We start from the raw sequence: 26,548 nt of genomic DNA, 5'->3' as shown, positions 1-26,548 counted from the left end.
GCCAAAGCTATCTGATGTAATTCGATTATGAAATCCTGGTTGCTTTTATATGGATATGAAATATATGGCGTGTTTTATAAGAAATATCAGTTTGATTAGTACACGGATTATCAATAATAGGCTAATTACCCTGTTTATTGGGGTTTTCTATTGCAAACGGTTACTCAGCCAGCACCGTGGGCGATGAATTCAAACAACCCGCACGGTTTCTAGAAAGTAGGCGTGTTCGACACACGGCTTCCGACAGCGAACTGTTTGCGTTAGGCCACCTTGCACAAACGTTTCCACACAAATTCACCGTGTGGGATGTACATACCTACGAAAATGATTTTTTGGGATTCACCGTGTGGGATGTACATACCTACGGAAATGATTTCTGGGATTCACCGTGTGGGATGTACATACCTACGGAAATGATTTCTGGGATTCACCGTGTGGGATGTACATACCTACGGAAATGATTTATGGGATTCACCGTGTGGGATGTACATACCTACGGAAATGATTTCTGGGATTCGTCATGTGGGATGTACATACCTACGGAAATGATTGGGTTTTGATGGCTCGCCCGATCACACACGGCCCTAGCCTGGGTCCCAGGAGGGCCTATCCCCAATGATTTCTGGGTCGTGTGGGAAGGACACCCTATCGCACACACTCACTTGGCGACGGCTCCAAATGCCGTTGCGGAAAGGGGTTTTAAACCGTTTGTTTAGGACGTCGCTGTACCAGTGATCATCATCATCTTCATACTTTAAAAACTAAGATTCAATTTCAGAAGAACCCTTAAAAGCAACAAATTCTTCTATTCGTTCCACATCATAGTAATCATATATACCATTAGCATAAGAAGCTAAGGTTTCATTATCATTAAAATTGCATTAAAAGGGAAGATGTGGAGCACTCATCCTAGAGCAACAAGTATAATAATATCTAAAGCATAGATTCCAAGCATACCATTTCAACATATTAATTTGATCCCATAAAAATTTCCCTTTATGAGTCAAGCGATAATCCCTAAAGTATTCATGTTGAACCAACGTTACTCCCATGATATAGTTGAATGGGGTTTTCTCAGGATTATCAAAGTAGTGCATAATATCTTTCACATAACGATCATCGAGGGTTTTAGGAGGTTCCCCATCTCCATGAGTACCAGGTACAACTAAAGATAGAGAACAACTTAGAACAATAAATAAAAACAACTTGGTGATAAAGAAAACAAGCACACACGAGAATATTCACCCCACACTATTGCTCCCTGGCAACGGTGCCAGAAAAAGGTCTTGATAACCCACAAGTATAGGGGATCATTTGTAGCCTTCTTCGATAAATAAGGGTGTCGAACCCAACGAGGAGCTAAAGGCAGAACAAATATTCCCTCAAGTTCTATCGACCACCGATACAACTCTACGCACACTTGACGTTTGCTTTATCGGAAACAAGTATGAAACTAAACTAGAAGTACTTTGCAAGATAATAAAAGTTAGGTGTTTAGTAAAAGGGTTTGTGTCAACAAGAAAGTTATTTGCCCCTAGGCAATCGATAACAAGTACCGGTAATCATTCTTGCAATTCTATAAGAGGGAGAGGCATGAGCTAACATACTTTCTCTACTTGGATCATGTGCACTTATGATTGGAACTCTAGCAAGCATCTGCATCTACAAAAGATCATTAAGGTCATAAAACCCAACCATAGCATTAAGTATCAAGTCCTCTTTATCCCATATGCCATAGCCCACCTACTCAGGTTTAAGCTTTTGTCACTCTCGCAACCCACCATAAGCGAACCATGAACATATTGCAACACCCTACAATGGGGGCCCCTCTCGTTTGCGCGAGAATGTAGGGCACCATAGGACAACACCATACATAAAATATACAATCATACCAACCAAGATCACGATTAACCCACAGGACAAAACGGATCTACTCAAACATCATAGGATAACCATAGATCATCGGGAAATAATATATGGAGTTGAGCACCATGTTTAAGTATAGATTATAGCAGGGAGAAGAGGTGTTACACCGCTACATAAAGGGGGAGAGAGTTGGTGTTGACGGTAGCAAGATTGTTGATGTAGATCGCTGTCGGTGTCAAAACCGGCGGATCTCGGGTAGGGGGTCCCGAACTGTGCGTCTAGGCCGGATGGTAACAGGAGGCAAGGGACACAAAGTTTTACCCAGGTTCGGGCCCTCTCGTTGGAGGTAAAACCCTACGTCCTGCTTGATTAATATTGATGATATGGGTAGTACAAGAGTAGATCTACCACGAGATCGGAGAGGCTAAACCCTAGAAGCTAGCCTATGGTATGATCGTTGTTGTGTATGTTGTCCTACGGACTAAAACCCTCCGGTTTATATAGACACCGGAGAGGGTTAGGGTTACACAAAGTCGGTTACAATGGTAGGAGATCTACATATCCGTATCGCCAAGCTTGCCTTCCACGCCAAGGAAAGTCCCTTCCGGACACAGGATGAAGTCTTCAATCTTGTATCTTCATAGTCCAGGAGTCCGGCCGAGGGTATAGTCCGGCCATCTGGACACCCCCTAATCCAGGACTCCCTCAGTAGCCCCCGAACCAGACTTCAATGACGACGAGTCCGGCGCGCAGATTGTCTTCGGCATTGCAAGGTGGGTTCTCCTCCAAATTCCGTGTACCTGTTGAATAAAGTCCGGTTTCTTGTAGATGTTGCGCTCCTTGGCTTCTACGCCTAATAATGGCCGCTTCCCACGTGTCAAACGAATATGAAAAGTCTGAGTGTTTTTACATTCACACCCCTAGCCGCATAGACAAGCTGACCTATTTAAGGGGACGAGGATTTAGATCCAAACCACATCTTCCCCCCTTCGCGAGTGTTCATCAGAGCGCATCCGACAAAGGTCCATTCCACCATGGCCAGCCGTCGTGACTCCTCCTCTCGCCCTTCCAGCCCTCAGCCTAGATATTGGGAGAGATGCTCCATCCCGCATAGCGAGCTAGTGACGCTCCAGACCAAGGGATTTCTCCCCCCGGCCTATATGGTCCCGGTTCGAGCCGACCTTGCCATCTATAATGGTGGAGAGCAAGCGGAGAGTGCCACTAATCCCTCCAAAGGAGAGCGGGTGTGCCTCGTCCCTTATTTAATAAGGTGGCTCGGATTTCCAATCCATCCATTTCTCCGGGGCTCCTGGAGTTCTATGGCCTCCAGCTACACAATCTCACGCCTGCCTCCGTATTGCATATCGCGTGCTTCGTAGCCCTCTGCGAGCTGTTTTTGGGTATCGAGGCTCATTTCGGGCTATGGAAAAGGCTATTCTGCCTCGTGCCCCGCTCTAAGGAGGGGTCAATGTATCAAGTGGTCAGAGCCGAAGTGTGGCGCGTCGCCGGGACCGGATATCTGTCCGGAACCCCAAAGAAGGCGTCCGAAGACTGGCCCTTGGAATGGTTTTATATAGAAGACGTCCCGCTGCCGGATCCTATCCGGATCGGCCTCCCTGAATTCGACAGTTCTCCCTTAAAGAAGCGCCTAAGCTGGCGTCCACGGAGCCCTCAGAGGGAAAGTGACAAGGAGATCATTTACCTGATGGGCCGAATAAGATTGTTAGCCCATTCCGGACTAACCATGATCGGGGTTATGGCTGAATGCATTATGCAGGGGGTGCAACCGCTTTAGTATAGAAGCCACCCCATGTGGGACTTCAACGGGGAGGACGACGCCACCCGCTACGGCCGTAAGGGGCCGGATTCAGCTGCCGCTCTACTAAAGATCTTGTCCACTTTGTATAAGGGAGAAGAGGAGGAATTTCTCCGCGTCAACCCACAGGGTGGATTCTCTATGCACAATCCCCCAAGCTGGGTAAGCGGTCGTATTTACTTGCCCATCCGTTTTGTATTCCCATTGTTAAATATTCAGTCTGATGACTTCAACGCAGGAACTGCGCCAGGCTGTTAAGGAAATAAGCAGCCCTCCTCCACAACCCGAGGACCCAGGACGGTCCCTAGACCCGGCCTCTCAAGAGGATCCGGACATATCTGTGGAGCTGATTGATGGAGTGTTCCATCAATTGAGCAAGGACAATGCCTTGGTGGCCATTACGGCCGATTACCAAGGGCTAATCCGAGCCTCCCAGGTAACTGAGATCGAAGTCCCAGTACCCCGAATAGGTGTCCGCCCTCTCGTGTTTTCAGTTTCCTGATTACAACCGAACTTTGCAGGGGAGGTTTTTAAGGCGGAAGGCCGAACCTGCGGTGACAAGCCAATGAGGGGCCGCAGGGCCCCGTGGGCAGAAAAGAAGTGCAGTCCGGACCGAGGCGTCAGCGCAAAGGTATGGCGCGCCCCCTTATCCCAGGTGTTATACCTTCGAGGCACATTGACACTCGTGCTCTCTTCAGGACAAAGGGACCTCGCCGGACTATATCCGGAGAGGCTGCCAATCGCGCCTCCACCAGCCAGGCTCCAAAGCCTGGTCCGGAGGCGGAGGCGAACGCAAGGCGCGCGCCAGACGCTCCTCCGACAGAGGATGTGGACGGGTTGTCTGCCACCAACTCTGAGGTGGAGAGTGCCATGAACCACAGGCTTCGCCGGACAATTCTTCGCGACACTTGTTTCTCCCAAGGGGCGTTAGATGCCTTCAACTCGGGAGATGCGTACCTCCGTGCCGCTCAAACTGGTCTAGCCAGAGCCACGGAGCAATATGTAAAAGACATACGGGTAAGAAATTTTTGGTAATTATATATATATATATACCAGTAGCCCCGAGACTTGAAATAGTTAGAATAACTGATTTAACGATCATTTGTTATGCAGATTCTTACAGAAAAGAATTCCCTACTGTCCAAGGAGCTGGAAGAGTGCAAAGCCCAACTTGAGGCCGCACTAGCCGTGGCAGGGGAGCCCAAGGAGACCCCCTCTGGTAATATACACTTTGAAAGATAAGTATTTTGCGAAGCACGACATGGGTGCGAATCTGACAAATGAAATTGCAGATGGTGCCGGATTGAATCCGGAAAGGCAAAACCTCCTACGCCAGCTAAAGGCTGGTGAGAAGGTGCTGGCAAAGGTGAGGCGGGAGAAGAACGATCTCCAAGATGCCAACACCAAGCTGGGCGTCGAGCTGAAAGATGTTCGTGCCCAGCTGTCAGACTACGTGAAGGAGAATCGGCGGCTTCGGCGCGGCATATTTAGTAAGTGCTTGAACGAACCTTTGAAAGAAAGTTCGGCGGGGAAGTCGACTAACAGAGCCATGTCTGTAGGTGTGCTAACAGGTCGGCCTGCAGAGGAGATGCCCGGTTCTACGGGTGAACTTCTTCCCGAGCTCTCTCAACTGCTCGATCGAGTTCGGCAGGCGATGCAAGGCGTCACCTAGGCCCTGTGGCCATCCATCTCCATGCCCGAAGGTCTTGGAGAGCTTGCGGAGAAGCTAAAGGGAGCACGGCGGCGCTTCCGATTGTGGAAGATATCGGCCTGCCGTCAAGGCGCTAGGGAGGCCTGGGCCATGGTGAAGACGCGGTACGCAAAGGCTGACCCCAACCATATGGCCGAGGTCGGTCCTGTAGGGCCCGATGGGAAGGAGATCCCTGTAAGCTTAGTATACGGCCAAGTAGAGTTGGCCGCAAAGTATTCCCAGCAGGACTGTAAATTAGATAGCCTGTTAGATGGTATTGAAGAGGAATACAATCAGTCAAAATGACTATGTAATTTAATTGACATTTATAATGCCTTCTAGCCGGATTGTAGATCATTTGTCATGGCCGACCTTTTCGCTTCAGCCTCGGGACCTGATGGTCCGGAGTGTGTCCGAATTCCCATGAGGTTATATAGGAACCGAGGAATGCATGGAGACCTGGCGTAGGGGTCATTAGTGCGTGAATAGACAAGTGCCCGACTAGTTATGTTATATTACATGGTTAGTAAGAAACATCTTCCAGCGAGAATAGTTCCGTTTGGGGTTCCTTTCCCTGGGAGGCATGCCCTAAGGTGCATGTCCATGCTGCGAAAAGAAATGCAGGAAAAACATCTGGGGGCGTATAGATAAAAATAAAAAAAGATCATCTTTAGTTCACCGACCGAATATTCCCTTAAGAATGCTAGCTTTCGGCTTCACCCAGTCTGAGGTACACGTCCGGCTGACCCGGCAGTAACAATTACAGAGGTGCTCCCTTTACCACCTAGCGGAACAATCGGGAACGTAGGGGTAAGCACAGGAGCTAGGCAACCCAGCTTGGCCAAAACTTAAGTCATATCGATGCATATAATGGTGAATAAAAGGTACATGCGGAAGTGCGACACATGTGTTGGGCATGAAGCCCGTATGAATAAGCTTCTGTTTAAAGAAGCCCCCAGGTTTAGTGAGCGCGGATAGCACGTCACTTTATGAGCCTTTAAAGGCTATAAGAGAGAGAGAGAAGAAGAGAAATGTAAGACAGAAAATATATAAAAAATGGACAGAGGAAGGAGACGAACACAGAGTCCGGTGCTAGGCATAGAATCTTCGGAGATGGGCTGCATTCCATGGGTTCGGCTCGAGTCGGTTATCCGATGCATCCCGCAGGCAGTACACTCCACCAGTCAGGACTTGGTCAATTATGAAGGGACCTTCCCACTTGGGCTTGAGTTTGTCCTTTTTCTTGTCCGGTAGTCGTAGAACTAATTCGCCAACGTTGTAATTTTTGGCCCGTACTTCTTTGCTTTGGTATCTTCGAGCCTGCTGTTGATAGAATGCGGAACGGGCTTTTGCCACGTCACGCTCCTCCTCCAATGCGTCCAAGCTGTCCTGCCGATCGAGCTCGGCTTCTCTTTCTTCGTACATGCGCACTCGAGGTGAGTCATGAATTATGCAAAACTGCCTCTGCGCCGTACACCATAAAGAATGGTGTGTATCGGTGGTGCGATTCGGCGTGGTCCGCAGCCCCGAGAGTACGGAGTCGAGCTCCTCTACCCAGTGCGTGTTAGATTCCTTGAGGGACCGCACTAATCTGGGTTTGATGCCACTGATGATAAGACCATTTGCACGTTCGACCTAGCCGTTAGTTTGTGGGTGATAGACGGAAGCATAATCGAGCTTGATGCCCATGTTTTTGCACCAGAGTTTTACCTCATCGGCTGTGAAGTTCGTGCCGTTATCAGTGATGATGCTGTGGGGGACGCCGTAACGGTGTACAACCCTGGATATAAAGTCTATCACCGGTCCGGATTCGGTCGTCTTAACAGGCTTGGCTTCTATCCATTTGGTGAACTTATCCACCATGACCAGTAAGTATTTTTGCTTGTGGGTTCCGCCTTTAAGGGGTCCAACCATGTCAAGCCCCCAGACCGCGAAGGGCCAAGTAATGGGGATAGTTTGGAGGGCGGTGGGTGGCATATGGCTTTGGTTTGCAAAGAGCTGGCAACCGGTGCATCGTTGGACTAAGTCCTGAGCGTCTGCCCGGGCCGTCGGCCAATAAAAGCCCGTACGGAAGGCCTTGCTTACAAGGGACCGAGCTGCAGCGTGATGACCGCCGAGTCAGGCATGAATTTCAGCCAGGAGGTTCCGCCGCTCCTCTTCGGAGATGCACCTTTGAAGGACTCCGGTAGTGCTTTTCTTATAAAGCTCTCCCTCGTGGACTCTGTAGGCTTTGGATCGCCGCACTATGCAGCGTGCCTCATTTTGGTCCTCGGGGAGTTCCTGCCTAGTAAGGTAGGCAAGGAATGGTTTTGTCCACGGGGCGATGACGGCCATTATTACGTGGGCTGAAGGTGTTATTTCATTGGCAGAGGCTCCGATTGTGTCAGGATGTTCGGTGTCGGGCAGTGCGGTTGGGTCCGGGCTGTTATTGTTCAGCTCCCCTTCCCATACTACGGATGGCTTGAACAGCCTTTCCAAGAAGATGTTGGGGGGGACTACATCGCGTTTTGCGCCGATGCGTGCCAGGACATCTGCCGCCTGATTATTTTCCCGGGCTATATGGTGAAATTCAAGCCCCTCGAACCGAGCTGACATTTTTAGGACGGCGTTGCGGTAAGCTGCCATTTTTGGATCCTTGGCATCGAAGTCTCCATTTATTTGGGATATTGCGAGGTTCGAGTCCCCGCGCACCTCTAGGCGTTGAATGCCCATGGATACTGCCATCTGGAGACCATGTAAAAGGGCCTCATATTCGGCTGCATAATCTGGAGTCCGTGTACATAATCTGGAGTACGTATTGAACTATGTCTCCTGTGGGGGACGTCAAAACGACACCGGCCCCCAGTCCGGCCAACATCTTGGAGCCGTTGAAAGGCATGATCCAATTTGAATATGTGCCGTACTCTTTACTGAGTTCGGCCTCCGTCCATTCTGCGACGAAGTCGGCCAAGACTTGTGACTTGATGGCTCGCCGTGGCTTATAAGTTATGTCGAACGGGAGGAGCTCAATGGCCCATTTTGCAATCCAGCCCATTGCGTCACGGTTGTTTATAATATCGTTAAGTGGTACTTCCGAGGCTACTATTATTGAACACTCTTGAAAGTAGTGTCGTAGCTTCCGGGATGCCATGAATACCGCGTACGCAATCTTTTGATAATGCGGGTACCGTGATTTGCAGGGAGTGAGGACAGTGGACACATAATAGACCGGCTTTTGAAGGGGGAATTTGTGTCCGTCCGCTTCTCGTTCGACGACGAGCACTGCGCTTACAACCTGATGTGTTGCTGCAATGTATAATAGCATTGGTTCGCCAATGTTTGGCGCGGCCAAGACTGGGTTTGTTGCCAGTATGGCTTTTATTTCGTCGAGTCCGGCCGTGGCTGCATCTGTCCATTTGAAGTGTTCGGTGCGCCGAAGGAGGCGGTAAAGGGGTAGGGCCTTTTCTCCCAAGCGGGAGATAAAGCGGCTTAGAGCCGCCACACATCCGGTTAACTTTTGTATTTGTTTGAGGTCCTTTTGGATATCCAGTTGCGACAGAGCTCGGATCTTGGCTGGATCTGCTTCAATTCCTCTACCGGATACAATGAAGCCCAAGAGCTTTCCGGCTGGAACGCCGAAAATGCATTTTTCCGGGTTGAGCTTGATGTCGTATGTTCGGAGGTTATCAAATGTGAGCCTCAAGTCGTCTACTAGAGATTCAACATGTCTTGTTTTGACGACCACATCATCTACATATGCCTCCACTGTTTTGCCGATCTGGCTTGCCAGACATGTCTGAATCATGCGCTGATATGTTGCGCCGGCGTTTTTGAGCCCGAAGGGCATCATGTTGAAGCAGAATGGGCCGTATGGTGTGATAAATGCCGTTGCGGCTTGGTCTAGTTCTGCCATCTTCATTTGATGGTAGCTGGAATATGCATCGAGGAAACACAACGAATCGTGTCCTGCGGTAGCGTCGATAATTTGATCGATGCGGGGGAGGGGGAAGGGATCCTTTGGGCAAGCCTTGTTAAGGTCTTTAAAATCAACACACAGGCGCCAGGATTTGTCCTTATTTGGTACCATCACCAGGTTTGCTAGCCAGTCTGGATGTTTTATATCTCTGATGAATCCGGCCTCCAATAGCTTTGCTAGCTCCTCTCCCATGGCCTGTCTCTTAGGTTCAGAAAAACGCCGAAGAGCCTGTTTGACAGGTTTGAATCCTGTTTGGATATTTAAGCTGTGCTCGGCCAGCCTGCGTGGGATTCCTAGCATGTCTGAAGGGTGCCAGGCGAAAATGTCCCAGTTCTCTCGTAGGAACTCTCGCAGTGCAGCGTCTACATCAGGGTTTAACTGTGCCCCGATGGAAGCTGTTTTATTGGGGTCCGTTGGATGGACTTGGAATTTGACTATTTCGTCCGCCGGTTTAAAGGAGGTGGACTTGGATATTTTGTCGAGTACCACATCGTCCCTATTCACTGTAGAGCGCAGCACTGTCAGTTCCTCAGCCGCTAGGGCTTCGGATAGTGCCTCGAGGGCCAGTGCGGCTGTCTTGTTTTCGGCGCGGAGTGCTATGTCTGGATCACTAGCGAGAGTGATGATCCCGTTAGGCCCGGGCATCTTGAGCTTCATGTACCCTTAATGGGGTATTGCTTGGAAGATTGTAAACGCTTCCCGCCCTAGCAGAGCGTGATAACCGCTGCTGAACGGAGCCACATGGAACGTGACCTCTTCGGACCTGTAATTATCCGGCGTGCCGAACACCACATCTAGTGTGATTTTTCCTATACAGCGCGCTTCCCGACTGGGGATTATTCCTCTAAAGGTTGTGTTGCTTCGCTCAATGCGGTTCTAGTCTATTTCCATTTTTTGAAGGGTTTCCTCATAAATGAGGTTCAATCCGCTGCCGCCGTCCATGAGTACCTTGGTAAGACGAAAGTCGTCCACTATTGGACTGAGGACCAATGCGGCTGGTGCTCGGGCTGTTCGGAATTTAGGTTCATCACTGGCGTTAAAGGTGATAGCCGTGTCACTCCATGGGTTTATTGTTGCTACTTGGTAGACTTCGGCAAGGCTGTGGAGTGTCCTTTTTCGCATATTATTTGATGCGAAAGTCTCGAAGACCGCTAATACCGTATTGGTGTCTCTGGGGTGGCTTTCTGTGGCCTCCGGAATTAGGAGATTTTCGCCAATTTTGGCCACCTGCCGGAGTATCCAACATGCTCTGAGGCTGTGAGTTGGTGTGGCGTCCTCTGTACTGTGAATTTTACAGGGTCCATTGAGCCATCCTTCCAGTACGGTTCCATGCCCTATAGAGGGTTTTTTCTTTTTAGTGCTTGACCCGGGTGTCTGGTGATTATGCACCCTCTTATTTCGGACTGGGTTTGTATTCAGGGCCGGATTGTCCCAAAATTTGATTTCGGTTTTCCAGGCGCTTTCCATCGCACAGTACTTTCGTACAATGGACGCCATGTCAGCGAAGTGTGTAATATCACGGTAACTTATGGTGTTGAGTATTCCCTTGTCCGTGCAATTATTGCAGAAGATTGAGATTGCGTCTTCCTCGCGGCAGTCCCTTAGCCTGTTCTTAACCAGGAGGAATCTGGCCCAGTGATGATGTACTGTTTCATCGGGCTCTTGCCTGATTTTGGATATGTCGCTTATGTTGGGGTGGGTGGGTGGAATTAAATCTGAAGCCTCACCCCATCTGAGGCTCAGAGGCCGAGGAATTTCCGAACTCGAAAATTTGGATTCCTGGATGTTGTCCAATGAATCCAGCCCGTCGCCTGACTCTAAGTTCAGGTCTTGAGTGATATCCTCCCCTCCGCGGGTATCCGGCTTGGAGGGATCGGGAATCCGGACGTAGCGAGTCCTTAAGATAGATGAAGGGTCGCCGCACTGTCCCTCTACCACGGCAACGTGATGGATGACTTGAGGAGAGTTAATCTCTCTCAAATCGGGTTTAGGCCCAATCTGGTCGTAATCCGTAGCGACTCCCAGGGCGGCGAAGCGATCCAAGAGCTCGTTTATGGAGGAGAGCTCCATTGGATCTAACTGCTCGGCGAGTTCTGAGCTGACATGAAGATTGTTTTCGATGGCTCGAGAGGTCATCGTCGGCGCAGAAGCCGAACAGGCGGTCATAAGAAAACCACCTAGCCAGAGGGTTTGGCCGACAGCCAAAGCTCCCTTAGCAACGGTGCCATCTTTAAAGACGGGGCGAGGCATCCTTCCTGATGGCGACGACACAGAGGAACTCTCAATGAAAGCACCAATGTCGGTGTCAAAACCGGCGGATCTCAGGTAGGGGGTCCCGAACTGTGCGTCTAGGCCGGATGGTAACAAGAGGCAACGGACAGGAAGTTTTACCCAGGTTTGGGCCCTCTCGATGGAGGTAAAACCCTACGTCCTGCTTGATTAATATTGATGATATGGGTAGTACAAGAGTAGATCTACCACGAGATCGGAGAGGCTAAACCCTAGAAGCTAGCCTATGATATGATCGTTGTTGTGTATGTTGTCCTACGGACTAAAACCCTCTGGTTTATATAGACACCGGAGAGGGTTAGGGTTACACAAAGTCGGTTACAATGGTAGGAGATCTACATATCCGTATCACCAAGCTTGCCTTCCACGCCAAGGAAAGTCCCTTCCGGACACGGGACAAAGTCTTCAATCTTGTATCTTCATAGTCCAGGAGTCCGGCCGAGGGTATAGTTCGGCCATCCGGACACCCCCTAATCCAGGACTCCCTCAATCGCCATCCTGATCGTTGCCCCGGCGGCACTTCGGCGCCACCGGGAGCGAGGGGGAGAGAGACCCCTACTTCTTCTTCTTCCTTGGCCTCCCCCTAGACGGGGAGGAGAATTCCCCCTACAAACAAAGTGTCACTAGTATGCCTCTACTTGACTAGCTCGTTAATCAAAGATGGTTAAGTTTCCTAGCCATGGACAAAGAGTTGTCATTTGATGAACGAGATCACATCATTAGAGAATGATGTGATTGACTTGACCCATCCGTTAGCTTAGCACGATGATCGTTTAGTTTGTTGCTATTGCTTTCTCCATAACTTATACATGTTCCTATGACTATGAGATTATGCAACTCCCGAGCACCAGAAGAATACTTAGTGTGCTATCTAATGTCACAACGTAACTGGGTGACTATAAAGATGCTCTACAGGCGTCTCCAATGGTACTTGTTGAGTTGGCATAGATCAAGAATAGGATTTGTCACTCCGTGTATCAGAGAGGTATCTCTGGGCCCTCTCAGTAATGCACATCACTATAAGCCTCGCAAGCAATGTGACTAATGAGTTAGTTACGGGATGTTGCATTACGGAACGAGTAAAGAGACTTGTCGGTAACGAGATTGAACTAGGTATTGAGATACCAACAATCGAATCTCGGGCAAGTAACATACCGATGACAAAGGGAACAACATATGTTGTCATGCGGTTTGACCGATAAAGATCTTCGTAGAATATGTAGGAACCAATATGAGCATCCAAGTTCCGCTATTGGTTATTGACCGAAGATGAGTCTCCGTCATGTCTACATAGTTCTCGAACCCGTAGGGTCCGCACGCTTAACATTCGCTGACGATCGGTATTATGAGTTTATGTGTTTTGATGTACCGAAGGTAGTCCGAAGTCCCGGATACGATCACGGACAAGATGAGGAGTCTCCATATGGTCGAGACATAAAGATCGATATATTGGAAGGCTATGTTTGGACATCAGAATGGTTCCGGGTGAGTTCGGGTATTTACCGGAGTACCGGGGGGTTACCGGAACCCCCCGATGAGTGTATGGGCCTTATTGGGCCTTAGTGGGAAAGAGCAGGAGGCGGCCAAGGTGGAGGGCGCGCCCCCAATTCCAATCTGAATTGGGTGGGGGGCCGCCCCCTTCCTTCCCTCTCTCTCCCCCTTCATTTCTCTCCTACTCCAACAAGGGAAGGGGGAATCCTACTCCCACCGGGAGTAGGACTCCCCCCTTGGGCGTGCCATAGAGGGCCGGCCCTCCCCCTCCTCCACTCCTTTATATACGGGAAGGGGGGCACCCCATAGACACACAAGTTGATTGTTTAGCCGTGTGCGGTGCCCCCTCCACAGATTTCCACCTCGGTCATATCATTGTAGTGCTTAGGCGAAGCCCTGCGTCGTAACTTCATCATCACCGTCATCACGCCGTCATGCTGACGAAGCTCTCCCTCGACACTCAGCTGGATCTAGAGTTCATGGGACGTCACCAGCTGAACGTGTGCAGATCCCGGAGGTGCCGTACTTTTGGTGCTAGGATCGGTCGGATCGTGAAGACGTACGACTACATCAACCGCGTTATCATAACGCTTCCGCTTACGGTCTACGAGGGTATGTGGACAACACTCTCCCCTCTCGTTGCTATGTATCACCTAGATGGATCTGGCGTGTGCTTAGGAAATTTTTGAAATTACTGCGTTCCCCAACAACCGTTTCTTAAATTCCTGGAGATCCGTAACTCCGATTGCTCTGAAATTTTTACACGATTTTTTTCTCCATAAATTATCTTTCTTGCGCCACAAGAAGGACCCCAACCGACCTTCGAGGAGAGCACAAGACACCTGGGCGCGCCCTGGTGGATTGTGGGCTCTTTGGGCCCTCGTTTGCATTGATTCCACCTCCCAAAAATCACATAAATTCCAAAATAAATCTCCGTAAATTTTTACCACGTTTGGACTTTGTTTGATATCAATTTTCTGCGATACAAAAAACATGCAACAAACAGGAACTGGCACTGGGCACTGGGTCAATAGGTTAGTCCAATAAATCATATAAAAAGTTGCCAAAAATATGTGAAAGTTGTATAATATTGGCATGAAACAATAAAAAATTATAGATACGATGGAGACGTATCAATAATGGCCGGCCTCTTCGTCTTATTCTTCGGTATCTACTTCACCTGAATGCCCTCTGGCATGAGGAACTCCGCATCCGCCCAGGTCCCGATCTCCCGAAGTTGAGGTTCCTCTTCAGCCTTCCGGCACGCCGCACCGCCACTACATAGGCACGTGCGCCCTTGTTGACAGTGGTGTAAATGCCGAGCCGGAAGCAGTGGCCGGCGTAGGAGAACTCGATACCGAAGTGGCCGGATGGCTTTGCCCGCACGCCGAAGAACCCCATCTTGTTCTTCGGGAGCTTCTTCGGAGGCATAGCGGAGAAGGGTAGCGGCGACCGAACCGGGTGGCGGCAAAAAATATGGTTGATTCGCGGGGCTGCGGGTGGGGTGCTGGTGGCATGGCTAGTGCTTGGCGGTCGGGTGGTGGCTCCGGTGGCGGCGGCGGTGGGGCAGTGGAAAATACGGCCAATTCGCAGGGCTGCAGGTGGGGCGGCAGTGAAGTGGTGGCTAGCTAGGTGGGTGCTTGGCAGTCGGGTGGTGGCTACAGCGATGGTGGACAAGGTGGAGGCGATGAATCGGTCGGCGAAAAAACGCCGGATTCACGGCGTGCAGCGACGAGTGGCGGTCGAAACATAGTGGAAATAGTAGCGAGGTGGTAGAGTGGTCAGATCTGACGTGGGGCAGCTGTAGCATGTTGCGATGGGTGGGCATACGGTGGCGGCAGTGCGGTGGGCTGGCGGGAGGAACAAGATGCGGGTGAGCAAATGAAGTGAAACGATTGTTGGCAGTTAGCGCGCGACCAACTGTTTTACATCTCCTGTAGGTGGAGATGCAAATTTCCATCTCCAGGTGTTAAATTTTATATCTCCTAGAGGTGGAGATGTAAAAAAACATGCATCTACATCATCTATTGGAGATGGGTTTTGGGGCCTCGGAGATGCAAAAGTTAGTTCTTTTGAAATCTATATCATCTATTAGAGATGCTCCAAGAAGAGAATGGATGTTGCTGATGATAGTCTTTGATGAGGCCAAGAAGAAATTTTTGTTCCAAACCCTTTTTGTCCTGCAACATTGTACATCAAATCAGACACAAAAAATGTTCATAGACACATCCGAATATGTTCGCACACAATTTTAGGGGAGCTGTCTATCCAACCCATGCACCAAATAAAAGCGGACACGACATTTTCATTAGTATTTAGGATTTTTTTACATATAAAAATTAACCGACCTTAGTCTACTCTTCATCGCACATGGACACATCTATGTCACATGTCCTACTCCTCATCGGAGGCCGCCACCTGGCCGTCGACGTCACAGGTGGAGGTGAGGTCGACAATCGAACCACAAGGTGCAGCCTCGTTGTCATTGCGGCGTGGCGCGAATGACATGGAGCTACCGGTGTTGGTTGTGTTCCTGTCTGTCGCCTCTGTGTTCCCCTCTACCGCGATCTCCTCGAGTAGGCGGTCGTGCTCTGCATCGCTAACACAGAGCTGCCACCACTCGCGACCGATGGTGCAGGTGCTACACACAAGCTCATGCGAGTCTCACTGCTCATCTATCAAGCCCGGATTCTCCCCGAGCATGACTGTGATGGCCTCTTGAAGGAAATGTGCCCTGGAGGCAATAATAAAGTTGTCATTTAATATTTCCTTATATCATGATTAATGTTTATTATTCATGCTAGAATTGTATTGACCGGAAACCTTAATACATGTGTGAATACATAGACAAAACACTGAGTCCCTTAGTGAGCCTCTACTTGACTAGCTCGTTGATCAAAGATGGTTAAGGTTTCCTAACCATGGACATGAGTTGTCATTTTATAACGGGATCACATCATTAGGAGAATGATGTGATGGGCAAGATCCATCTGTTAGCTTAGCATTTGATCATACAGTTTATGGCTACTGCTTTCATGTATGCCAAATACATATTCCTTTGACTATGAGATCATGCACTCCCGAATACTGGAGGAATACCTTGTGTGCTATCAAATGTCACAAACTAACTGGGTGATTATAAAGATGCTCTACAGGTATCTCTAAAGTTGTTTTGTTGGGTTGGCATGAATCGATATTAGGATTTTTTACTCCGAGTATCGAAGAGGTATCTCTGGGCCCTCTCGGTAATGCACATCATAATAAGCCTTGCAAGCAAATGACTAATGATTTAGTCACGGGATGATGTATTACGGAACGAGTAAAGAGACTTGCCGGTAACGAGATTGAACTAGGTATAGAGATACCGACGATCGAATCTCGGGCAAGTAGCATACCGATGAACAAAGGGAATAACGTATGTTGTCATTACGGTACAAACGATAAAGATCTTCATAGAATATGTGGGAACCAATATGAGCATCCAGGTTCCGTTGTTGGTTATCGACCAGAGAGGTGTCTCGGTCATGTCTACATAGTTCTCGAACCCATAGGTCCGCACGCTTAACGTTCGATGACGATTTTGTATTATACGAGTTATGTGATTTGGTGACTGAATGTTGTTTGGAGTCCCAGATGAGATCACAGACATGATGAGGAGTCTCTATATGGTCGATAGGTAAACATTCATATATTGGACGATGATATTTGGACACCGGAAGTGTTCCGGTGGTACCGGGTACATATCGGGTCACCGAAAGGGGTTCCGGGCATCCCTCGTCAATTACATGGACCTAATGGGCCAAGAAGGGGACAAACCAGCCCCTAGGGGGCTGGTGCGCCCCATGTAGGCCTAAATAATGGGGAAGGAAAGAGGGCAATAGAGAAAGGAAGGGGAGCAATTCGGCCTCCCCCTTCCTTCTCTCCTCCCTCCTTCTTCCTCCCCCCTCCGGATGAATGTGGAAGGGGGGAGGCCGAATTGGGAGGTGCCCAAGTAGGATTCCTCCTACTTGGGGAGCCCCCTTGGCTGCCTCGAGCTCCCCTCCCCTCCAACCTATATATATGTGGGTAGGGGGCACCGCTAGAACATAGGCCAACAATTGTTAGCCGTGTGCGGCGCCCCCTCCACAGTTTTCGCCTCCGGTCTTATCTTCATAGTGCTTAGGCGAAGCCCTGCGTGGATCACTTCGCCATCACTGTCACCACGCTGTCGTACTGACGGAACTCTCCCTCGACAATTTGCTGGATCAAGAGTTCGAGGGACGTCATTGAGCTGAATATGTGCAGAACTCAGAGGTGCCGTACGTTCGATGCTTGATCGGTCGGAACAATAAGAGGTTCGACTATATAAACCACGTTATCAAACGCTTCGGCTTTCGGTCTGCGAGGGTACTTGGACACACTCTCCCCCTCTCATTGCTATGCATCTCCTAGATAGATCTTGTGTGAGCGTAGGAATTTTTTTGTAATTGCATGCTACGTTTCCCAATAGTGGTATCCGAGCCAGGTCTATGCATAGATGATATGCACGAGTAGAACACAAAGTGTTGTGGGTGGTGATCATCATACTGCTTACCACCAATGTCTTATTTTGATTCGGTGCTATTGTTGGATGAAGCGGCCTGAACCAACCTTACATGACCATGTTCCTGAGACCGGTTCCACCGACAAACATGCAACTAGTTTTGCATAAAGGTGGCTGGCGGGTGTCTGTTTCTCCAACTTTAGTTGAATCGAATTTGAGTGCGGCCGGTCCTTGTTGAAATTTACAAAAGCAAACTTGATAAATCACCATTGTGGTTTTGATGCGTAGGCAAGAACGGTTCTTGCTAGAAGCCCGTAGCAGCCACGTAAAACTTGCAACAACAAAGTAGAAGACATCTAACTTGTTTTTGCAGGGCATGTTGTGATGTGATATGGTCAAGACATGATGTGATATACGTTATTGTATGAGATGATCATGTTTTGTAGAAGTTATCGGCAACTGGCAGGAGCCTTATGGTTGTCGCTTTATTGTATGAAATGCAAACGCCATGTAGTTACTTTACTTTATCACTATGCGTTAGCAATAATTGTAGAAGCAATAGTTGGCGAGACGACCACAACGCTACAATGGAGATTAAGGTGTCAAGCTAGTGAGGATGGAAATCATGACGATGCTTTGGAGATGGAGATCGAAAGCACAAGATGATGATGGCCATATCATGCCACATATTTTGATTGCATCTGATGTTTATCTTTTATGCATCTTATTTTGCTTAGTACGACGGTAGCATTATAAGATGATCCCTTAACTAAAATTTCAAGGTATGAGTGTTCTCCCTGAGTATGCACCATTGCGATAGTTCGTCGTGCTGAGACACCACATGATGACCAGGTGTGATAGGCTCTATGTTCACATACAACGGGTGTAAGACAGTTTTGCACATGTGGAATACTCAGGTTAAACTTGACAAGCCTAGCATGTACAGACATAGCCTTGGAACACTGGAGACCGAAAGATTGAACGTGAATCATATAGTAGATATGATCAACATACAGATGTTCAACATTGATGACTACTCCATCTCACGTGATGATCGGACATGGTTTAGTTGATTTGGATCACGTAATCATTTACATGTCTCGAGGGATATCTATCTAAGTGGGAGTTCTTAAGTAATAGGATTAATTGAACCTAATTTATCATGAACTTAGTCTTAATAGTATTTGCAAATTATGTTGTAGATCAATGGCTCTTGTTGTACCTCCCCTATGTTTTTTGATATGTTCTTAGAGAAAACTAAGTTGAAAGATGATAGTAGCAATGATGCGGACTGGGTCCATGATCTAAGGATTATCCTCATTGCTGCACAGAAGAATTATGTCCTTGATGCACCACTAGGTGACAGACTTATTGCAGGAGCAGATGCAAACGTTATGAACTTCTGGCAAGCTCAAAGTAAAGACTACTTGATAGTTTAGTGCACCATGCTTTATGGCTTAGAACCGGGACTTCAAAAATGTTTTGAATGCCATGGAGCATATGAGATGTTCCAAGAGCCGAAATTGGTATTTTAGACTCATGCCCGTGTCGAGAGGTATGAGACCTTTGACAAGTACTTTGCCTACAAGATGGAGGAGAATGACTCAGCCAGTGAGCATGTGCTCAGAATGTCTGGGCACTACAGTCACTTGAATCAAGTGGGAGTTCATCTTCCAGATAAGATAGTGATTGACAGAGTTCTCTAGTCACTATCACCAAGCTACTAGAACTTCGTGATGAACTATAATATGCAAGGGATGACTAAAACAATTCCCAAGCTCTTCGCGAAGCTAAAATCCGCGAAGGTAGAAATCAAGAAAGAGCATCAAGTGTTGATGGTAAACAAGACCACTAGTTTCAAGAAAAAGGTTAAGGGAAAGAAAGGGAACTTCAAGAAGAATGGGAGGCAAGTTGCCACTCCCGTGAAGAAGCCCAAAGCTGGACCCAAGCCTGAAACTGAGTGCTTCTACTGCAAAGTAAATGGTCACTGGAAGTGGAACTGCCCCAAACATTTGGCGGATAAGAAGGATGGCAAAGTGAACAAAGGTATATTTGATATATAGATTATTGATGTGTACCATACTAGTGTTCGTAGTAGCCTCTCGGTATTTGATACTAGTTCAGTTGCTAAGATTAGTAACTCGAAATAGGAGTTGTTGAATAAACAGAGACTAGTTAATGGCGAGGTGACGATGTGTGTTGGAAGTGATTCAAAGGTTGATAAGATCACCATCGCACACTCCATCTACCATCAGGATTAGTGTTGAACCTAAATAAATGTTATTTGGTGTTTGCATTGAGCATGAATATGATTGGATCATGTTTATTGCAATACAGTTATTCATTTAAGTAAGTGAATAATTGTTGTTCTGTTTACATGAATAAAACATTCTATGGTCATACACCCAATGTAAATGGTTTATTGAATCTCGATCATAGTGATACACATATTCATAATATTGATGCCAAAAGATGCAAAGTTGATAATGATAGTGCAACATATTTGTGGCACTGCTATTTAGGTCATACTGGTGTAAAGCGCATGAAGAAACTCCATGCAGATGGGCTTTTGGAATCACTTGATTATGAATCAGTTGATATTTGCGAACCATGCCTCATGGGCAAGATGACTAAAACTCCATTCTCTGAAACAATGGAGCGAGCTAATGACTTATTAGAAATAATTCATACCGATGTATGCGGTCCGATGAGTGTTGAAACTCGCGGCGGGTATCGTTATTTTCTGACCTTCATAGATGATTTGAGCAGATATGGGTATATCTACTTGATGAAACACAAGTCTGAAATATTTGAAAACTTCAAAGAATTTCGTAGTGAAGTGGAGAATCATTGTAACAAGAAAATAAAGTTTCTATGATCTGATCACGGAGATGAATATTCGAGTTACGAGTTTGGCCTTCATTTAAAACAATGTGGAATAGTTTCACAACTCACGCCACCTGGAACACCACAGTGTAATGGTGTGTCCGAATGTCGTAACCGTTCTCTATTGGATATGGTGCATTATATGATGTCTCTTACCGATTTGCCTTTATCATTTTGGGGTTATGCATTAGAGATTACTGCATTCATGTTAAATAGGGAACCATCTAAATCTGTTAAGATGACACCGTATGAACTATGTTTTGGCAAGAAACCAATGCCGTCGTTTCTTAAAGTTTGGGGTTGCAATGCTTATGTGAAAAAGCTTCAGCCTGATAAGCTCGAACCCAAATCGGAGAAGTGCGTCTTCATAGGATACCCAAAAGAAACTGTTGGGTACACCTTCTACCATAGATCCAAAGGCAAGGCCTTTGTTGCTAAGAATGGATCCTTTCTAGAGAAGGAGTTTCTCTCGAAAGAAGTGAGTGGGAGGAAAGTAGAACTTGATGAGGTAATTGTACCTTCTCTAAAATTGGAAAGTAGCTCATCACAGAAAACCGTTCCCGTGATGCCTACACCAACTAGAGAGGAAGCTAGTGATAATGATCATGAAACTTCAGATCGAGTTACTACTGAACCTCGTAGGTCAACCAGAGCACGTTCCGCACCATAGTGGTACGGTAACCCTGTCCGGGAAGTCATGTTACACTACTGCAGGATGCTGCTAATGTGACACTACGATCAGAGACCCTTCGACAAAACTGTGTGCGATGCAATAATCGCAAATGGTAGTGTAAAAGAACAATCAAAAAAGGTGCAAAACATTTGCGATGACGAAGCCATCAAACACAGTTCAGATTTTAGTTGCGTGTGTGATGCAGGGCATACGGTTCAGTTCAATTAACTATTTGTGATGAGGTAGAACAAAAGAAACGTGCAACCAGATGAAGGCGTGTGCGATATACGGCATACGGTTCACTCAGATGAACTGTTTGTGATGAGGAGGAACAATAGAAATGGGCAGCTAGATAAAGGTGTGTGCGATTGAGGGCATACGCTTCAGAAGGATTAACTATTTGCGATTAGGCAACAGAACAGAAACGGGTCAGCCAGATCAAAGTGTCTGCGATTGATGCCATACACCTCACACGGATGAACTGTTTGTGATTAGCCACAACAAATAGAAACAGTTAGATAGATCAACGTGTGTACGCTAGACGGGCACACACATTCTAATTAAAAGAAGCGTGTGCGATAGTAATAACGAGCGCGCACGGTTGTTGGAACAAGACGTGTGCTGACATTGCCTATTGCGGTGCACCCTATGGTGCAAACGCCATGTACGCGGCCGAGAAGGCGTGCCCACATTACACCTTGCGGGAATAGTGCCGCTCTTATAACCGTCAATAAATTTTGAGCCTGCATCCCATCACATTCCAAATTGCAAACCTGTTCACACCGATCAAAACCTAAACGGTTTCCCACTTAGGAGTGTATTAGTACTCGGTTATGAATACTACTACTACTACAAGATGACTGCACATTCCTCCTCAACTCTTCATCGACAAAAACAAACAAGTCATTCATCATCGGTCACTTGCGTCTGCCATGGCCAGTGTGAGTTCTGGGTCGAGAGATTGCCACCAGGGAGATGCGAGCATGGAAGCGGAAGCACAAGAGATGTCCCGCCTCGCCGCAAACGCAGCCGGCATGTCCCGCCGCGTGGCCGTAGCAGCACAGAGGTCCCGCCGCGCCGCCAAATTAGCACAAAGGTCCCACCGCACTGTCGATGCAGCAGACTGGTCCGGCCGCGCCACGGAAGCAGAAGAGATGTCCCGCCGCGCCACGAATGCAGCAGAGATGTCCTCCCGCGCCGCGACGGTCTGGGAAAGTGTCTCATGAGCAGGAGAGGACTCTTACAGGCGCATGCATGCGATCGTCCATAGCGAGATGGATTAGATCTCCGGTTGGGCGAGGTTGCAGGACAACATGAAAGCCTCTTTTCAACAGGCTACCGGCATCATCCGACAACTAAATGAGAGCAATGAGAAGCTCCTGGCCGAGCGCGACCTGCTGAGGGCGAAGATTGTCAGAAGTGCGGAGCAGCAGGAGGAGACCAATGCTTTGTTGAAGAGGACCGACGTCATCGTCGAGAAACTTATGGACGAGAATGCCATGCTGCACATCGAGCGCATAAGGCTGGTGGAGGAATTCGTTTATGCTCTCAAGCAGCATCTTGGGGACAAGAAATAGCTCATCGCCGCTCGCCATAGAGACTAGTTCCGGCGGCCTACAACAAAGCATCAAGAAAGTAGAGATCAGCGAGCCAGATCGTTGTCTTCCTTCTTCTTTTGGACTTGTGTATTTCAGGCGTTGCTGCATGTGGCTTTTTTAATTATGTTCCGACAATTATTATCCACTGTCATCGTCCTTAATATTAATCATGGTTGCTATAAGTCGCAGTCGATACTATATAGGTCTGTCGGATCTTACATCAAGATCCGTGCAAACTTTCTTTTCAGATTTTCATTTTTCTCTCTTAAATCTCAGTCCAGTGAGACATATAGCCACACCTTAGAACAGGGGCTCGGGCACCATTAATGGCGACGTTGGGAGGAAGGTGCGTGGCGGGTAGAAGGTCCAAGGGCTCTCCTCCCGATGAGAACGCGCAGGGGTCTGATCGCACACCCCCCCGTACTCAAATAGCTACCCCTCACGGCACCTCCTAGCCAATAAAAAAGGGGATGCGTGGCCGCATGTAATTGGTAAGTCGAACGCCCAACATTTCAATAATACTTGTGTTTCCGATTTGTAACGTGATAGCACTTGTTCCAAACTGACTTTCTTGATTGTTAATGTGCGCGCCTTCGCAAATCAAACATAAAATTACCACAACATGTTGGTGCCATGTCATGACACCATGCCAAGTTTCATGATATTTAGGCGTGTTGGATTTACAGGAATTAAAAAACCAAGTTTCTCAATCTTTACGGCCGAGCCACGACGCCCATATGTTTGAATTTCATTCTCATTTCTTGCATGGGACCTAGAAATTCACCCAAGGACACACATGTGATTTTTCAACCAACTTTGGTGCACTGGAGCATGTTCTTGTAGTTCAAATTTGAATTATGCACATTAAGTGCTCAGAAACTCAATTGATGTATAAAAAGGTCAAATTAACCCTGAATTATTCCAAAATTTAGCACGATGTTTCTATTTGGTGTAATCTGTCTGTTTAAAAAATTAAGGCAGGAGAAGGCAGTGTACGTATGTTGTTTCGCACATGGAGGTGACACGTTCCCTCTTGGAACCACAAGCCTTCTTGAGGGAAGCTTCGATTGCAAGAAGCTTACACCAAAGCTCTTGTCCCAATTCAGCCAAAAAAATTACCGCAGCGTGTTGGTGCCATGTCATGACACCATGCCAGGTTTCATGATTTTCAGGCGTGTTTTGGATTTACAGGAATTAAAAAACCAAGTTACTCAATCTTTACGACCGATCCACGACGCTCAGATGTTTGAATTTCATTCCCATTTCTTGCATGGGACCTAGAAATTCACCCAAGGACACACATGTGATTTTTCAACCAACTTTTATGCACTGGAGCATGTGCTTGTAGTTCAAATTTGAGTTATGCACATTAAATGCCCAGAAACTCAATTAATGTATAAAAAAGGCTAAACGAACCCGGAATAATTCCAAAATTTAGCACGATACTTCTATTTGGTCTAATCTACCTGCATAAAAAAATTAAGGCGGGAGAAGGTAGTGTACGTATGCCGTTTCGCACACGGAGGTGACACGTTCCCTCTTGGAACCACGAGCTTTCTTGAGGGAAGCTCCGGTTTGCAAGAAGCTTACACCAAAGCTTGTCCCAATTCAGCTAAACTAATTACCGCAGCATGTTGGTGCCATGTCATGACACCATGCCAAGTTTCATGATTTTCAGGCATGTTTTAGATTTACAGGAATTAAAAAACCAAGTTTCTCAATTTTACGGCCGAGCTACGACGCCCAGATGTTTGAATTTCATTCCCATTTCTTGCATGGGAACTATAAATTCACCCAAGGACAAGAATGTGATTTTTCAACAAACTTTGGTGCACCGGGGTATGTGCTTGTAGTTCAAATTTGAATTATGCACATTAAATGCCCAGAAACTCAATTAATGCATAAAATGCCAAATGAAGCCGGAATAATTCCAAAATTTAGCATGATACTTCTATTTGGTCTAATCTACCTGTATAAAAAAGTTAAGGCGGGAGAAGGCAGTGTACGTATGTTGTTTCGCACACGGAGGTGACACGTTCCCTCTCGAAACCACGAGCCTTCTTGAGGGAAGCTCCGGTTTGCAAGAAGCTTACACCAAAACTTGTCCCAATTCAGCCAAAAAAATTACCGCAGCATGTTGGTGCCATGTCATGACACCATGCCAAGTTTTATGATTTTCAGGCATGTTTTGGATTTACAGGAATTAAAAAAACCAAGTTTCTCAATCTTCCCGGCCGAGCCATGACGTCCAGATGTTTGAATTTCATTCCCATTTCTTGCATGGGACCTATAAATTCACCCAAGGACACACATGTGATTTTTCAACAAACTTTGGTGCACTGGAGCATGTGCTTGTAGTTCAAATTTGAATTATGCACATTAAATGCCGATAAACTCAATTAATGCATAAAAATGCCAAACGAATCCGGAATAATTCCAAATTTAAACACGACACTCATATAATAGTTGCATGTTCACTGTACATAAATGTTCTAGCAATTCAAACACCATCCTTTCCCTCCGTAACACCATTTTGTCTTTCAAAACATAATAAAAAAATCAGGTATACCACAAACATTTTTACTAGAAAGAATCGTTTGGGGTGCGATATAAAATATCTTGGCGCACCGTGTTGTCTGGCTTGCGCAGGAAGCTTCGTCGTCTACAATCCATCGCCCCCTCTTGAACCACACATGCGCGCCAGTTTCTCACGGCACCGAGCAAATTTTTTTGCCACTGCAGAAATATCTATCTCCCCGCTCCTCCCTCCCACCAAAAGCCACATTTCCACTATTCCTCCTTGCTTTCCAAGTTCAAACCATCACTACTGCTTACTGGCAGCTCAGCTTCCTCGCAGGTGACCCTTCTTCTTGCAGCTCAGCCTCCTCGTCGATGATCCTTCTTCTTGCAGCATCGCCTCCTCGCTGGAGACTCTTCTTCTTGCAGCGCCGCCTTCTCGCCAGCGACCCTTCTTCTTGCTGCGCGGCCTCGTCGATATGGTCAGGTAATCCACACGCCACCCACACCATTCTCCTCCTTTCCCATCCCACATGCCCCGGCCGACGGCGCTACACCTTCTTCTAAAATCACTGTCCCCTTCCTTCAATTAAGCATCGCCCACAGCCATTTTGCACGTAGTATAACATGGAGCTCAGTAGCATGCGGCCGCACGCGCGCATGAGGTCGCTATGGCTGCCATGCATGCCGACCGCCAGATCTTGGAGTAGCACCTCATCTTCGAGGCCACCGTCGACACCACCATGTGGTTGTCTACTTTAAAATACAGTTCGTGCTATTTTCTCGAGGCCACTGCCAGTGCCTTCTAGCGATTTGTCCTCTGCAATGTTAATATGCAATCTGATGTTCAGTTAATAGTTTGGTCCTCCGAAATGTAATGTTCAGTTAACTCTTTGGTCCAACAATTGCTACATTTCATAGTACTGTTCTCAAGCATACTTTGTTTTGTTAACTGTCTTATCTTCTAGTACATGTTTCTATTCTGCAATGTCGTGCTCAATTAACTATTTTGGTTCATTTGGTCTGTTGCCCATTTAACTGTTTAGTTCAGTTCTGCAATTTGATTTTCATTAGCTGTGGCTTCAATTTTGTATTGTTATGCATGTGACACCAATCGAATTTGGCTGTACTTAATACATATTCTACTAATAGTATGGCAACTCTCAGTTAACCTGATCAATATCTTCCTTATGTGTGTTGTAGGGAAACAATGGGAGACACTGCGGTTTACCATCGAGGTTTGTT

The sequence above is a fragment of the Triticum urartu genome, chromosome 3 (assembly GCF_003073215.2).
Source record: "Triticum urartu cultivar G1812 chromosome 3, Tu2.1, whole genome shotgun sequence".
Taxonomy (NCBI): domain Eukaryota; kingdom Viridiplantae; phylum Streptophyta; class Magnoliopsida; order Poales; family Poaceae; genus Triticum; species Triticum urartu.
The sequence above is the reverse complement of the archived record's forward strand: the minus strand, read 5'-3'. Positions refer to the sequence as shown.